Source organism: Aricia agestis, chromosome 4, assembly GCF_905147365.1.
Source record: "Aricia agestis chromosome 4, ilAriAges1.1, whole genome shotgun sequence".
Classification (NCBI taxonomy): domain Eukaryota; kingdom Metazoa; phylum Arthropoda; class Insecta; order Lepidoptera; family Lycaenidae; genus Aricia; species Aricia agestis.
This window is the reverse complement of record NC_056409.1, coordinates 11377183-11392479: the sequence shown is the minus strand read 5'-3', so window position 1 is coordinate 11392479 and position 15297 is coordinate 11377183. Positions and strand designations below refer to the sequence as shown.

At 36.4% G+C, this 15297-nt stretch overlaps 1 protein-coding gene across 1 annotated transcript in view; it reads left to right on the top strand.

Annotated features, from left to right (window-relative positions):
• Positions 1-15297, top strand: part of LOC121726413 (nephrin-like) — a 103062-nt gene that overhangs the window by 56396 nt on the left and 31369 nt on the right. The window lies entirely within an intron of this gene.

Sequence of the window (15297 nt, the reverse complement as noted above, 5' to 3'; positions counted from 1 at the left end):
TAATACGGCTTGTAGGTATTTTGTTACGATGTAGTCTGGATACGTAATTGAGAACGAATGTAACATAAGTAAATCCAATCTATCGTCAAACGCATTGGTCAAAGCTCTACAAAAATTTGAAGATACAGTTTTTATTATTCGTAGATATAGACATCAAGACTTACTTATGCTTCTTGGTGTTTTTTTAGTAGAAAATCGTCCATTCAATGAGAAGAATACCAGAATTGTGGCTTTGCATTTTGAATGACACGGGCGTTATTAAAACCGACTTTACACATTTGAAAATGCACTTCAGCATTATTTGAAAGTCATAGCACATTTTCATTAGTTCACACATAATAAAGATTCATGCCAGCTAAAAATTGATTGAACGGAATTTGAATGGAATTGTCGTGTGGCATTCTGAAGAGAATGGTTTCATACAAAGCATTGTATCCGACGTAGGCGTTCATTAATCTAGTCCAGTAATAATTGTAATGCGAATAGACATTTGACGTTGTTTCTTAGGTAACTGTAAGTATTAGGTTACTTTTATACGTGGGAGAGCCATGCTTCGCCACGGATGGGCCGGCTCGACCGGAGAAATACCACGTTCTCACAGAAAACCGGCGTGAAACAGCGCTTGCACTGTGTTTCGCCGAGTGAGTTTACCGGAGGCCCAATCCCTTACCCTATTCCCTTTCCTACCCTCCCCTATTTCCTTCCCTTCCCCTATTACCCTATTCCCTCTTAAAAGGTCGGCAACGCACATGCAGCTCTTCTGATGCTGCGAGTGTCCATGGGCGACGGAAGTTGCTTTCCATCAGGTGACCCGTTTGCTCGTTTGCCCCCTTATTTCTAATATAATACTTAAGTTATACATTTTATATTTTGTATCCCCATTACTCGTATTAATTATTTTCGTCAATATTAATTAGACCGATTTTGGTTGGAATATTTATTGGAACGAAGTTCCTTATTGTATGTGCTAGTACCATCCTCTGCTCCGATCTTTGCGCTATTAAAAATGTGACAATAAAGGCGCGATTACAATAACATTTTAATAACACTCTTACGTAATGCTGGCCGAATTGTTGGCCCATCACTAGCTGATACAATTTAAATTAAAGCAGTGTAAAGAGGCACAGTAAATGTTTTTGATTCGACGATTAGGGGGTTTCGGGGGCGATAAATCGATCTAGCTAGGTATCATTTCTAGAAAGGTCACTTTCATCGGATACCGAGCAAAGCTCGGTCAAACAGCTAGTATTTATAATACGTTATGATAAAAAATGAACATCGCAAGCTCCATATTCTCCACTTCCCAACATAATGTACATAAGTGATAAGGGACATTAGCCGCTACATGACATAAGCCGGTGTCACATTTCATGACCATAGCGCAATAAATTGTATGGGCGGCTAATTTACTCGTATTCATAGAGCACGGAGAGTAATCTCCACACGGGAGCCCGTTTCGCCGTATTTTAATATTTAACTACGAGCTCGCTAAAGTAATCTAGGCCTGTTTCAGTAGATTAAAAAGGCGGTGGTGTGTCAAAAGTCTACCGCAATCAACGCTCATAAGCTCTTTCTATATTTAAAATCATGAAGAGGAATTAGGAATCGTTCGTCTCTTTCTCAAAATATAATTGGCTCCAAAATTACTTTGCCAATTTTCGTTAACATTAGCACAGATATAGGGTAAGACCATAGGTTTCACAATTAGGCTTTTACCTCTTATTCACAGTATGTGTAAGATTCCTGTGGCATACCTATTTTTTTACTGAGACTATTATTACGGCGACCTCTGTGGCTCAGTAGTGAGCGCGTTGGTAGCTCAAGCCGGGGGTCGCGGGTTCCAATCCCGCCGACGGAACAAAAAGTTTTCAATGTTCCCGGGTCTGGATGTGTATAAAAATTTTATTAGATCATACACATATTTAAGTGTATGATCTAATAAAATTTTTAAATCTATGTATAGTATAAAAGTATTATTCAATATATTTCCGTTGTCTGGTACCTGTAACACAAGTCCGTTAGGTACTTAGCACGGGGCCAGCTGGCCGATTCTGTATCGTACATTTGTGAGTTAATAACTGAGTTAGTAACGAAACGGAGGAGTGAGTAACGGAAAGTGCCACTTTTTATATTCACTTGCATACAAAAGTGAGACTTTGCGTTGCTCACTCCTCCGTTTCGTTACTAACCCAGTGATTAACTCACAAATGTACGATACAGATTAATCGGCCAGCAGACTGACGTGGTGTAAAGCGTCCATAGATATTATTATTATATATTATTATAATAATTATTGTCTCTATTTTACGTCAAACAGGTAACATTCCATGCAGAATAATGCTTCTCCCAAACTTGTATTAAGTAGAGAATACCTCCACTTTGGGCCATAGTAGGATTCCCTCCATAATTTTACAACGCTTATGAAGTGAATCGTGATCAATCAATAATGGCTAATTATTGACGAATATGCCCGAGTAATCGCTTGTCTATCGTGAGCCAATCAAGTGTATTGTGGAAATTGATATTCCTTGAATGTTAATCTCATAGGCGATGGATTCATTCAGTATGATTGCGTATGATTACTTGCAATCTTGTTGTCACTATAATATTCCTCAGTGGGCGAAGACGTTGTCAAGGCCTAAAAGAAACACTATAATAATATGAGCCCGCTAGTATTTCCGCTAGGATACAATCTATATAAATAACTACGGAACCCTAAAAATTAATCCATATTTCTCTTGGTCACGACATCACGCGTAAACGGCTGGACCGATTTTGCTGAAATTTGGTATAGATATAGTTTGAATCCCGAGAAAGAACATATGATACTTTTTGTCCCGGAAAATGAACGGTTCCTGCACAATAAACTTTTGATATGATTTTTGATGAAATTTGGCATGGAGATACTTTGAGTCTCGGTAAATGACAAGGGATACCTTTTGTCCCGGAAAATGTACGGTTCCGACAAAATAAACTTATATGATTTTCGCCTTAACTATATTTTAATCTATTTTGATGTTTGGTATGGATATACTAATTTTAATCTTTCTACTAGTTGACCCGACCGACGTTTGGTATGATAAGTAAAAAAAGTGTGTTTATTTTTCCTTGCCGTCGTGCATTAATCCCAAACTATTAGATTGCTCTGCTGCAACACTTTGGCCATCGCACAATTTCTCCAAAGGTTGCAAGTGGGTGTTTCATTTAATTGCAAGTTCAACGACAACTTGAGTGTGGAATGAGCTGTTCGACCGCCATCCAACGACATAGCTGCAATTACCTGATGATACCAAATACCAAAAATAAAGTTTGTACTAAAGCTAAAATCTAAACTTGTTTGAATCATAATATTAAATTAAGTGTGTGTTTGTTGAATTTTTAGTTGGCATTAAAGGGGACTACATAGTTTATCATATGCGAAGTGTCGTGACACATGTAGGCGACGTTTCACCTATCACTGTGCTGACAAGGAGTTTATTAATTATCGCATAACACAGTACAGTCGCAGGGAAATATTGAGCAAATTTTGTAAGGCTGTAGGATTTTAATATGTTGTGAGAAACACAATAATATAATCGCACAGTGTTATATTTTGTTAATTTTATGTTTTCGTGTGTTGAGCAATATTGAGGGTTTGGACAGTAAGAATTTTTATTGTTTATATATTCAGTGATATAATAGCCTAAAATTTTTATCTTAAGTTTAAAATATTGTATGTCCTTACACTTTTTACTGTTAATATACCTGCAAAATGTAAAGTAAGTAGTAATAGTATGTAGAAGGAACAATATTATTATGTACAGTGGGGTGATAATATTTGGTATTCAATAACTTAAAACTCATGTTTATCCTCCCAGAATTTAATTTGATAACCGACTGTACAATATCTGTATTGATAGTAGCTAATAGAGAAATAGGAGATAGTGTCACAAAATTGGGTAATTAATAATGTGATGTCACATGACTGTGACGGACAGGACAAAACCGAACGCCTGATAATTAAACATTAATTCCATTAGTTTCAGAATTTCAATTAACAGTAAATTGTTTCTGAAAATTTTGTTGTTCCATAAATGATACACGGAAGTGATGTGAATAATAATAATCACAGTGATTATAATAATGTAATTAACCTACTTTGAATTTCATTACAGTTCGGTATGCTTAAAAATTTTAATGTTTTGTTGTATTAACTTGTTTTGTTAACACCTAAGGAATAATAAGTGAATTTATATGCATCCACCTGAACGCACGGTTTGGCGGGTACACCGCGAGATCAAAAGCGATAAATAGTTGTAAGTTGTAACGATTTATTTAAACTAGAGATCGCTCAATGGTCGAAATTCGACCTTAAATTTAAGGGCGCGTATTATATCAAATTGCTTCTCTCTTCACACTCACGCCCGTCTTTCATATGGCAGGTGAAAAAGGACGACGCGGAATCTTCGCCAAGTTAGCGGGCAGTTATAGGTATTCTTTTTTTTAAAGGATATCTATTAAGTTATTTAAAACAATATGTAACATAATCCCTGCCTTACATATAATGTAATTATACTAAAAAGTTTTGAAGCTTTATTTTAATGTATTACTCGAATACTAGCAGTTTAACGTGTCAATTATAGGCGATTTGGAAGCAACTTCGCAATTTCTTTCTATCGAGAAAATTGTATGCTATCATGTTTTTGAGTAACATAGTCACTAGTGTTAGTCCTGGAGTTTGCTGCATCTTTATTAAACATTCAGTTTTTCATTAATATTGATATTACAGACGATGGTAAAGCAATTTGATATAATACGCGCCCTTAACTATCTTCTTCTTTTCGCTCCCCGTTTAAAGTACCTATTGACTATTCCAGATTTATTAAAAAAAAACAACAATCCATTTTTAATTTCACAACAGACTTCAACCATAAATAAAAGAGTATAATTCGTGTGTATAGGCTAGTCATTCAAAATACAGTAGTGTGCACATTGTAGTGTGTGTAATGTTTTATTTATTAAAATAAGGTATGATAAAAGCATGATTTTAAAACAATATTGGCTCGATGCACTCCTTCTCCATATAAACTATAATAACTGTGCGAAATTTCATGCGCCTACGTTTCCGCATTTTTCGTCAAAAGGGGTCCAAAGTTTTTTACTCACGTATTAATATAGGTATGGATATTTAACCAATATTATAATTATAGATGACTATTAATTATATTATGCGGTAAACTAACAAGTCGTACCTACTTGACAAATGAATTTAGGGTTCCCCACAAATGTAATAAACACAATTGATGTTGCTCATAAAAACAGTCATCTAACGGTCAAATGGTAACTTCTTCTAATTTCCTTAATCCTACTAATATTATAAAGGCGAAAGTTTGTTTGGATGTATGGATGTGTGGATGTATGGATGTTTGTTACTCTCACGCAAAAACTACTGTACGGATTTTAATGAAACTTTACAATAATATAGCTTATACATCAGAATAACACATAGGCTACAATTTTAAATAAAGAAATGGAGGAGGTGTTATGTTCGTTTTTTTATCTTCAACGATTACTCCGCCGTTTGTGAACTGATTTTCAAAATTTTTCTTTTGGTGTATAGGTTATCATTCTAATTTGGTACCATATTCATAAAAGTGAAGAAGAGATCCATAAGTAATCGAGGGAACTCCTCATAGTTTATATGGAACTATGTGGTGATTTCGGTTTCGTGAGCAGTATTCTAAGCATATGCTACCAAATAGTAGGATTTTGCACCAAAGTATACCATGGTTCGGAAGGTGCTGAGAGAACTCCTGATTCTTTATATACAAGTTTGGGAGTTATGACGTTGTTTTAAGAGCGGAAAGCATATGCTACTATGCAAATTACCTTCATCTTAATCATCATCACTACCATAAACCGTTATAGAAATTAGAACCATGTGTCACCCCGTTCTTTTTATTATTGGTACTTTTCATAGTATTTTATAATATATCACTTAAACCGCGGGTAACACCGCGGGGCACAGCTACTTACTTGATAAAAGAAATAATTACATGGAAAGTTAAATATCCTCTATTATTTTAGTGACACCACTTAGACACAGTATAGCAATATGACATTATTGCTATACTGTGACTTAGGTCATAGGGTCATAGGTGTCACTAAATAATAGAGGATATTATTTAAAATGAGCTCAGTTTGAAAACCCTTTAAATAAAACAAGAGGCATTAAGTTCTCATTGCGATTTACTTCTTTGTTCCGTCAGCGGGATTCGAACCCGCGACCCCCGGTTTGAGCTACCAATAGCCCACCAACTGAGCTACAGAGGTCGTCGTAAATAAATACATAAATGTGTTAAAAAAAGCAAAAATGTTTTCGCTTCAACCTAGGTCATTCCCGAGGTAACCAAAACTATTTAGCCTAGCTCAGGCGATTACCTTCGTACCCTCCGACCCTTTGTAAACACCGCTAGACCTCAAAGACTTTTATTAGTATAAAAATTTCATGTTTTCTCATGTTAAAAGTAACGTATAACGACTCACTAGATTTTATACAGTGTAATCTTTTATTTTTGTAGGATTAATAAATAACGTAATATTTCAGGTGACTTATACATTAGTTATTTGTAGTTACGGCGTTATTATTAAGTATCTGCGCAAAGTATTCGTTGTAAATTTTAATGACAATATTACAAGAATGATTGCGATCGAAATGAAGAAAGAATAAAGATAGATAGAACATATTACTTACGTTGTCATCGTGCATCGCTATCAATAACGCATGTAATATTTGAGAGAGTAAATCACAAACTGTAATAAACATACGGCGCATGTAATAAAATGTAGCATACTGTAATATCAGGGTAAAACATAAGTTATTGCACCTTTGAAATTGAGCTCGATGTATGCACCTCGTTACGCTAACACTAATTACGCCATGTATGTATGGTGCGCATAAATTTACCGCCTTTGTCCGCGCGGACACCGTTTGTACTCCTCGTAAATTCCTACAGTAATTAAGCAGTGACCGACTAGAATAATATAGTACGAGATTTCGGTGGGAATATCGGATGTTATATGCGAAATACCATTTACTGGAGGTTCGCTGGTTCTGGTCAGTCGCTTCTGCGATAGTCCTAATTAAATTTTACTTAGTTACTCCAGAATCAATAGTAATTAAAATAAAATGTTGTTGCTGCATTTTATTCCACATATAGCGGGATAAAATGTAACGAATAATATTGCAGCACTTAGTAAATGAACAAACAAACTCCAAGCTTTAGCGTTTTCAGCAATACCGCAATAGAAAGGCGCCGTTATTTACATATCAATTGGATTTGTTTTTATTCAATGAAAACTTTGCCTCTAGAAATATTTTTAAGCAGAAAGCTGAAATTCAAAGTTCTGTGTGTTTTAGAAATATGAGCTGAGGGCCATAGAGTCACTTTCTGCTTGGTAACAACACTTTATGTTGCCCAAAAATTGGTCCAATTATAAATTTTGTTACATCGATAATACTTATTAGTAATTTTTATTTGAAGGATTATAGTAGTAGAGTACCTAATACCTATTAACTACACATAATCAATAAATTAAAAATATACCCACTTTAACACTTCGAGCTTTTTATTATGTTAATCCAATCATAATATTACAGAGAATAACAAAACCTTTAAATAATATTCATTTTAATTATTTGCATGTTATTTCAATCACGTATATATTTTTTTTGTTATTTTTGTATGAACGGCTAATGAAACCGGGATTGGATTCGAACAAATCATAATTGATGAATTGATAAAGTACATTAGAGCGAATTGTACCGAAATTTTATTGCTATTTCAAAATAACATTTTCGAAAATAGTTTTTCATTTCAACAGCTGTACCTACGTCTTTTTGGCAAACATAAAAATGCAAGCATAACCTTTATCTCCTTTAAGTGAAATGTAAGTTATATCTACAGGATATACAATATACATTTTAGTCACTCTTTGAAATTAATAACACTACTTAGACGCAAGTCATATCACTGAGGAAATTTTTTTTTTAATATTTAAGAGAAAATGTATTTTTATGTAATACTACAAAATAATTTATTAAAATGGAAAAATTTAAAATATAATTTTATGCAGTTATGAACAAAGGCTGTTGTATAGGCCTGCGAGAATTTGATTAGTGTTGGTACTTGGCGGAGGGCCAGCTCTTCCCGGTTGATGTATGAGCTATCACTTTTAACTTCTGTTTATGCTTAAATGAGAGGTTAGTGCTAAATGTCTGCTCGTAATAAACTTTAGGGACCTGAAAGGATGTTTTAGTGCGTGGATGCGAAACAGCTGAAACCAGCTTACAATTCATAATTTATCCTCTTCCGAAGTAAAGATTTGATGACAAAACAAGTGAGAAAGAAGACAAAAGAGAAAATAATTTAATTATATTTTATAGTTTATAAAAATATCTTCATTACAGTTTTTGAACACTCGATCGTCTATACGATGTAACATACATTTAATAGTGCCGTTAAATCAGTCGCACACAGACATACTAAATTTAAACATAGTTCAAAGTTCAAACCACAGACATAGATCAAGATAGATACCGCGTGTCGCTCCATTTGTATAAAAACGAAAGTGCCACTTTTTTACTACCTACTGTGACGTACCGATGCACAGTGTACGGAGGAGACGAAAAATCGGAAATCGGAAAAATCGGAATAACGAAAAATGGAAAAATAGGAAAAGAAAAAAGCATTGCTCGTCGTTTGGGAACGTGATATGGCACGCGAAGTACATACACATGCAGTATCTGTCTTGATCTATGTCTGTGGTTCAAACTCATCTGCAGTCAAATCGGTCATTTCATCACATTGTCAATCGTCCCAAAGGGCCAAAACTAGTGCGAAAGCAAAGTTCCGTAACTGGTTAATTAGAATTTTGTCGATGCTTTGTACCTATATCATTTTATAATGGGTAATTCTGTTATTGTTACAGACGTATTAGCTAATGGCCTGAAGCGAACTGATAACAATATATCTTAGGGTTTATGTTGATAACTAGCTGTGCCTAAATTACGACTACATTAATCCCTTGTCGATGATTTAAATTATATCAATGTAAAATATTATCACTATTAAATATTCTCTCTCAATTACTTGTATTTGGTGTGCATAATGTAATTGAACAAGAGATAAAGCTGGAATTATTTTTGCTCGGTTATCGCGTGATTATAAACCGAATGAATTATAATTTACTAAATTGTAAACTATTTTCATTGCCATTGATCTAACTGTAAGCAAGCTCAGCATATTATGGTCAGCTATAATGCTTCCAATAAAAATAAAAAAACTATTAACAGCGTGACAAATAATTTTGACTCCACAAATCACCCCTCAATTTTGTTGTGATTTTTTATTTTATTAAAATCGAAACAAATTGGCCCTAAGGATATTTAAAATAAATTGTAAACTATTTTCATTGCCATTGATCTAACTGTAAGCAAGCTCAGCATATTATGGTCAGCTATAATGCTTCCAATAAAAAAAAAAAACTATTAACAGCGTGACAAATAATTTTGACTCCACAAATCACCCCCCAATTTTGTTGTAGTTTTTTATTTTATTAAAATCAAAACAAATTGGCACTAAGGATATTTAAAATAAAACCAGCTTATTAGTAAACATTGAAAAAGTTTCCAATACGGAACGAAATTTAAAATTCAACCCAAACTAATAGTAGGGGTCTGGCGGCCGTCCAAAAAACTTACGGAACCCATCTCGATACAGATGATAGCGTTGCTTTTGCGAAATGAATCCGGGCAAAGAGCCGTAATTACTAAAGCAGCTGAATAAATACCGTCTGGGGAAGCTTCATTGAGAGTGACAATGGTAGAGTCTGCAACAAAATCTCCCACTCGTAATGCTCTATAAACTGAAATACATAGTAATATTCATCTCTCTATCCTTATGATAACTCATCACGGTATTATTAGTATGACATAAACCGAGGTGCGCGATCATTGGGCCGTGCAGCGCCACGATCTCGTGGCGGTGCTAGGTGGAGACCTCTCACTTCCGACCATGGTGCGCTGCATGTTCGAGAGTGATGAGGCAGGCGGCGTTCTCTTTCTGTGAATCCGTCCTTTCACAGAAAGAGGCCGCGGAGCGGATCAGAGAGAATGATCCTTCCTTCGTTCCGCTCCGCCGGCGTAGGACGGGAGTGCGGAGGCGTCGCTATGCGAACCTTCAATAACTTCCGTCCCACGGGGCTCCGGGTCAGGATAAAAACCTGCCCGGCTCAGCTAGTCCAGGCGCCCCCTTGGTGGATGCTTTAGTTTGCCGAAGCGTTCCCTAACTTTGGTGGAAGTCCGGTCCCCTTTGAAGTAGACCAGCCGGTCGTGGAGGGAGTCCTGTGTTAGACAGATCCGGGACCTCTGTATACGGCTGAAGGCAGACCGCAGGTGGTTTTAGTGGGTAAGCCCGACGGCTCTCGTCGGGAGTCCCACATACCCCGGGGTGCTTCAGCTTCAGTATGACATAAACCTGCATACTATCTAGGTAAGTTTTATCTACAGCTAGATTTCCTGGACTTCCATAAATATTTCAAGACTAAAATTACCAAATCAAATCAGCCGTTCTCTAGCGAGACTAAAAAAGAATATGTTTATTTATATATATTTAATGCAGCACCTAATATTCTGACCGTACATAATATATAAAAAATCAAGCCTATAGTAATTATGCAGGTTGGGGTGCTTTGCGATGAGACCCTAAAGGCGCCTTAACAATTACAATGTAAACTTTGTCGTGCTCGAAGTTTTTATATACCCGCCCACCCGCGTCATTATACGTACAAAGTTCTTTTAATTCATTTGCTAGGATACCTACCTTCTACATGACTGTTTCACAATTTCCACATTAAGCTGATCGCACATTCGTCAGCAGTTCAGCACCGTACGCTCCGAACGCACCGCATAGTACACGAAATGCGGCGGGTACGGTGCGGACGAATATAATGTGCGAGGTTTCACATCATTTCATACCAACGAATTCTAAAACGTGTCCATGGCCGAGCATGTCGTGGACTACATCAGGAGTAAGACCCACTTCGTCTTGAGGGCTGAGCGTTTGGAGCCCCGCCACAAAGTGAATTTTAGCTCCTTTGTGGTGAGAGTCCCGATGCATCATCTACCGACCTTCGAGAAGGAGGAGTTCTGGCCGATTGGAGTCCTCTACAGGAGGTTCCGAGGACGACTTCTGAACACGTCGCGCCCCACGTAGCCGACAATACGTGTTTAGTGTTGTTCTGATGCAGCTGCTTAAATTCAATCGAGCGATAAAACAACCTTTCACCAGGTGATTGTGAAGTTGACGCTTAGCCTAACATTACCTTGTAATTTAGGTCAATTTCGCTAAGTAGAATATTAAAAAATCCAAGAACATACCAAAATAAGTCATATTTTTTATATAATTTGTTCGTATGAACCAAAATAATTCATACATCTTCGCTACCTGCCTAGGTATCAAAGTGGAAAACCGAGTAAAAACAATTTCATAGAAGTTAAACGAAACTTGAAATCTATTATAGTCATTTCCATACACTTTCGTCGACGTTTAAGTTATCTGAATAAGGCCGTAAAATTCCTGAACTCAAAGAATTTGTAGACGTCTGAGTTCTGACGGTTTTGACAAGGGTATTGGAGATTTCTTCATGACGAGCCGTGCCCCAGTTCAGCTAAATTCTTTGTGAAAGTTAACACTTTGAATCTATTCAAATTTCAAACGGTATTTTCAAAGTCAGTTGTTTCGTAGGTCTCAGTTATTATTTTATCATTTCTTCCATTATTTTGATAGGTAGAAAAATATAATAATATTATATATTTTTTGGTGCAACAAAATGGAAATATTTTAAGTAGGTACCCTCAGGCAAAATTCTTTTAAAATAAAGAATAGTAATTCTATGTCTTAAATGTATAATTTTAATTCGAACTTAATTATACTGTGATTTGATCAAGCAAATTGTAATAATTGTAATTGGCAAGAAATAAAAGGCTTTTTTATTTTTATTTTATTTATTTATTTTATAATTCTTTGGTAAAAATCTGAAATATTAATTTTATTGACAATTTCAATTATAATAATATTATGATGTAGAAAATACTAATAGGAGTCGAAACCTAAATCCTAGGGTTAGTGATGTTACATAAGTAGCATTATAGTACCTCCTATATTTTCCAGCGCTGCATTATCTTCATTGCAACGTGGCGCATTAAAGCGACGGGAAAATACACAAGCTTTACGATTGTTACGTCTAGGGCAGTGCCTTTCAAAATGTGTGTCTAACAGACGAAAGTAACTTTCATAATATGGACGTATTGTAAAGCTGCGCGTCCACTGCATCGGAATCGGAGCGTACGGAGCGTCGTCATTTACAAAATGCCGATGGGGTGCGTCCACTGCATTCGGATTCCGCATCGGCAATTTAGTTATTAATGTATAAATCAAATGTGTGCGTTAACGCTTTGGAGTTAAGGTTGGATTTGCTGTGTTCAGTTTTGATACTTTGTTTCGATGCGCTTTGACTCTGCACTAAATATATAAATTGACCCATAGACGCGGCTGCGGATGACGTCATCGGCATAAATTCCGGTCTCAGGAGCAGAAATGCCGATCCAGTGCACGCAGTACCATCCATACAAATCAATACAAAGCAACAAATCCGTACGCTCCGTACGTTCCGATTCCGATCCAGTGCACGCGCAGCTTAAGTGTCTAAGCACACTATGCCGAAGTTTCGCGGCGGAAATTCCGCATGATTACGTCCGCAATGTCAAACGCATACAATATAACGCGACGGAATTTAGGCATGGTGTGTCATTGGTAATTTAAAATACATTGCAGGTGGAATCAAGCCAAATTTCCGCCGCGGAAATTCGGCATAGTGTGTTTACTGTTTAGAGTTTAGACTAGCGTCTAGCACACGTTAACACTGGGCGCAGCGAGGCGGGCCTCATTTTTCATATTATTACATTGTGTTTTATTTTTTGAGTGCGCCACTGGGTACTGCCTGGATCGGGCAGTTCCCGGTGCGCTCCGTCAATATTGAGGTATCTGTAAATAGATTGTTAAAAGTGTAATAGGTACTAAAAAAATTTTTGCCTAATTAAGCTTAAACATAATATTATTAGCGATTATATACGAACATGTAAAAGGGCTCTATCAATCATGGTTGCATAGTGCACACGAATAAATATTATGTAGATTGTTTGCTATTAACAGATTGGCCATCCAAAACAACAATTTACTCTTTGCTTGCATTAAGTACCCAAGTGGGGTAGGTTATCTTACACGATAGTTACGTTGCTTTCCAGGAAATTCCCCTTTATGTAAGAAGTAAGTTTGAGAGCCGCTGGACGGGGTCTTATTGCTTTACGTTCGCCCACAATTAAAGTTAAGCTTGTGGACTCATTAAACGAATTAAGTTCATTCTATCGAGGCAATTAAGTTGTTTCGCTTTGTTCTGTCCATTTCTATTTTTGTTTATCCCCTATTTATATCGGTCGTAAAACCCGAGATGAAACGGTAATGGCGTCTTAAACTTAAAAACTAGTTTCATAGCTCTATATAAAACAGGTGATCCTGTTAGTAAACTAACGAGCAGCTAATACATATTATGCCATTTGTGCGTCATAGGAAATAAGGAAAGCTGTATAGTAGATCAACGCTTAGGCCAAACCTTTAGAGCCACACCTCACCGGGATGCCGCGGCCGTTCTATCCAGTGACGTTCCCATGGCAACGTCTGGCGTCTCTACGTCGCCGCAAAGCGGTACTTTTCTTAAATTCTATGAAGATTTAAGAAAATACCTTGAAAAAATATTCAATTATATCACTAAAATCAGCGACTGATTGAGTGACGGAGCATACAAAGACGCGCAAACAACTTTCAACATCAACAGTCGCCGCATGCAGAGCGGTCGACTCTGAGGCCGTACCACGAAACCGTTTTAACAAACGTGAAATGACGTTGTTAGAGTAAGACGAGTCATTCTAGTCCGATTGTTTGAGACACAAAACGGTTTCTTAGTAGGCCTATAACTGGTTACGCTGGCAACCGCGACGTAGAGATGCCAGACGTGGCCATGGTAACGCCACTGGCCACATGCCGTGGCATCCCGGTGAGGTATGGCCCTTAGAACTAAAAACTTTAAAATTCGCACACCCTTTTTTCTATCATCATCAATTCCCAAGGAAAACTACACATTTTATACATAGTTACTTCCTTTATACCTAGGTTATGTAACCTAAATAGGTTCGGTACTGCCCGACTGTATTTATTATTGTGGTGTAGGTTCTGGATGTGTGAAGATGCAACGCCAGTTGTCTTGGATGGCATCCAGAAGGGGTAAATAAAGAATCCAGCAAGATTTACTGACGCATAAATGAATTTTAAACAGGGTGTCTAGACATATCGAGTGACTCTTAAACTGACTGTTCTATTAAAAACTAAGGAAATTACTTTTATCTTTACGTATTTTGAAGGGGTATAAAATTTTTACACCCTAACTCGTTGCTGGTCGTAACTTTTGGTCATATCCTTTGCTCTTTAAATGCATATTAAGTTAATATAAAAATACCGTTTTAATAAAATTTGCTTAGGGCTGATTTTAGGGAGTATCCGAATTTCTAAAAGTGTGATTGATGTACTTAAGTTAGAATATATGACTATCACAATATGACTTTTATGATATTTAGTATGATGATTTGATCTAGAATTACACGTGGAATCAGTTCCTAAGGTAATCCTTCTCCGAATTGTAACTAAGCGTAGGTTTAAGTAACATAAATACATAATTGGTTTGATGTGTTTACGACGAACATGGCGCTTATCGACTGAATTAGTTTACAATTTGATAAACCAGCATCTAACTAATGACATATTTGATAGAATTTAGAAGTAAATATCTACAAGGATTAGAGATTATGTCGCAATGCGATTATTTGAACCTACAATATGGCGAGCTGTTTCATCATCATTCATTCGTCATTCATCATCACATCAAGGATCATTTTGTATGTGCTCGCAATGAAAACTCAGGCTGGTGCCATTTTGAGCAAACACTGCTCCGCATCCTTTGATAATGACGTCACACGTGCAAAAAAATCTTGTAGGACTGTAATAACGTCAGGTAAACATTAATAGCATCTTCTTTCAGATCAAACTTATTACCTCTGATGATACACACACCTAGAGATTTTACTATACAATAATTATTATAAACCCGATTTAAGCACATTGTATTGTATATGTGCTAGTCATGTTT